Consider the following 2,844-nt stretch of genomic DNA (forward strand, 5'->3'; position numbering starts at 1 on the left):
AAGGAGATCGAAATAGTCTGAAAATGGCTGCAACCCCCCAGCCTCGTTATAGGAAAAAGAGCACCAAAGACCCAGATTTTGACATCATTTCCTGGTTGAACCAAGATGAAGCAGAGTAATAAATGGGTAGGCTTTACCTGATTGGCTGAATTCAGGTATGTAAATATTTTCATTTTAAAGTAAAAATATTAATGTTTGAAATAAATAATGGAATGTGGGAATATTACAAAAAATATAGAAATACCAGGGGAGATTGTAGGAGTGGGGATTGATATTTTTGGCAGGGTGTCATTTACTGCCGATCTCTGTAAGTTCTAAATAACTGCAAATTTGACCTATAAACGCCGCGGAACGGTATATTTTTTCCGTGTATTTAATAAGTGCTCAGAACGAACTTTCAAATGATAACATAGATTTGTTTGAACGGGAATTAGTAAATTACTTGGAGGGCCTAAGGTTTGTATAGAGTTCTATGGGAAATTAATTGGTACATGTACTCTTTTCCCTTTAGAGACCCTGTTTTTTAATATGTAAAGTGAAGTGAAAGTCATGAAAAGTTATTTTTAGCTAAATATTTGAATATTGAAGACATTTCGAGAGAAAAAATAGCCAACATTTGAATTATTTTTCTGTGGAATTGGGGTTAGAGGTGATTTTGGGTCTTTTGTAGAGATTGGGGGGGGGGGGGGGTTACAGAGGATGGAAATTGGTAAACAATGTGTAGTTGACATGGCCAGAGGAGAAAGGTAAGTTAAGAAAATGTATCAGATTGATCTTATAATAGATGTTTGTATGTATTCATAAATTTATGTATGCATTTTACATGTACATGTAATTGTGTATTTATGAGATTTGCTATATATGTGTACATTTGGAAGTGTAGGATGGTGGCCTGGTGTTAAATTTTATTTAGTTTCTTATACGTTTGCACGTTTGGTATCTTTTCGAATAATTTATTCGGCCCTTAAAAGTGCCTTTCGTGGTGTTCATGTGAAAGGAGGGCATTTTCTGTCTTGACGTATCATATCGGTAGTGTATGTGATCTTCTGGATTGCCTCCCTTGGACTGCGGGGGGGATCAGTTTGTAGTTTGGTTGTTTCTATATTGTAGCTACACAAAGGTCTGTGTTTTCCCTTTTTTTGCTCTTTGTAGTTTCATCAGGGGGACTCTCTGCAACTCATTTTCTACTGCTTTCCAGTTTTTGTACTTAGAGCTACTTCCCTTAGACTAGCTAACCTAATATGTAGAGTTTCAACATGATATAATCTTAATTATTGTGACCTTAGGCTTCTGATTTTTTTTTCTTGAATTATTGGAATGGCATTACTGCATGTGTCACATTTGACTTTTCTAATATTTACATGTAACTACATGTAAAATTGTAAAACATGTATTCCACCCTTGACGGATCCATTTTTTAAGCATTCAGCCATGTAGAAGATATGTAATTTGGTAATTTTTCAGAAAACTTGATAAATATTGCTGTTTTCTTTATGATTTATGCATAATTTGACTAGATTTATTGATTCATTTTCATTTAAACACTATAGAGGACTTTCATCTTTCAGCTTCCTCGGACCCGGGAGAGCTTGGTATCTGATCGGCAGGGGGGGGGGGGCATTTTCTCTATATAAGAAGAAGAAGGAGACTCGCTACCCACCTGATATATTTTGTCGGACAGATTTCTGTACATTGCAGGTAAATTTTTCATTTATTAACTTTGCAGCCACTTAATATGGTGTGCATTTTGGGGTTTTAAGTCAATTATTGCATTTCTTGATTTTTTACAAATTCATCTGAATTCCCTTTTTTAAAGCATGAATTTCAATAATGTAGATTATGGTTGAACTGTATAGGACTATCAGATACTGCACTTTGATTTGTTATCAAAAGTATTAATATTCTCTTGTCTGAATTAATTGTAAACAAATATAATAGGGGGCACCTGCTATTTCTCTAAGTGTCTTTCACTGGGGGGTGGGGAAACTTTTTTGTATATACTTAAGCAACAGGAGGGGTTAGATAAGAATCATTTAGTATATCAGAGTCTCAAACAATTTACTTTGCATAAGCATAAAAAATTTCTATATCAGTCTTTTTAAAACCCTTTAATTTTGCTTAATTATCTATGATTTATCAAATTTTGGACCTTTTTTCTTTATTCTGGGTAGAATCCACCCCTATGAAAAATTTGACACACTTATGACTTTATATCATTTTATTAACATTAAAAAACAAGATCATGTTATTTTATAAATATTTTATTCATTACAGTGACAACTGTATCCAGATTTCATCACAGGAATGAAAGTTTTTCACTCTTTGGAACAGTACCTGCAGCAGGGAGGGGTCATTCATTAAGATGGTCACAGATTCCAAGACACTGAAGTGACAGGCCTCAAATTTCATACTTGTATATTGGTAAGTATAAGGTCTTTGAAAATTACAAAATTGACTAATTCTGGGATAGGTAAATATGTAAGTATAGGAAAAAGAGCACCAAAGACCCAGATTTTGACATCATTTCCTGGTTGAACAAGATGAAGCAGAGTAATAAATGGGTAGGCTTTACCTGATTGGCTGAATTCAGGTATGTAAATATTTTCATTTTAAAGTAAAAATATTAATGTTTGAAATAAATAATGGAATGTGGGAATATTACAACAAATATAGAAATACCAGGGGAGATTGTAGGAGTGGGGATTGATATTTTTGGCAGGGTGTCATTTACTGCCGATCTCTGTAAGTTCTAAATAACTGCAAATTTGACCTATAAACGCCGCGGAACGGTATATTTTTTTCCGTGTTTTTAATAAGTGCTTAGAACGAACTTTCAAATGATAA

At 33.8% G+C, this 2,844-nt stretch overlaps 1 long non-coding RNA gene across 1 annotated transcript; it reads left to right on the forward strand.

Moving 5' to 3' along the window:
• The first annotated feature begins 698 nt into the window (after positions 1 to 698).
• LOC134249397 (uncharacterized) lies at positions 699 to 2,591 on the forward strand. The gene is made up of 3 exons (XR_009988266.1): positions 699 to 1,698; positions 2,275 to 2,421; positions 2,489 to 2,591. It is a non-coding gene; the product is annotated as an uncharacterized LOC134249397 (long non-coding RNA).
• The last annotated feature ends 253 nt before the right edge of the window (positions 2,592 to 2,844 follow it).

The sequence above is a fragment of the Saccostrea cucullata genome, unplaced genomic scaffold (assembly GCF_032062105.1).
Source record: "Saccostrea cucullata isolate Sc308-1 unplaced genomic scaffold, CSIRO_AGI_Scuc_v1 ctg1138, whole genome shotgun sequence".
NCBI classification, from domain to species: domain Eukaryota; kingdom Metazoa; phylum Mollusca; class Bivalvia; order Ostreida; family Ostreidae; genus Saccostrea; species Saccostrea cuccullata.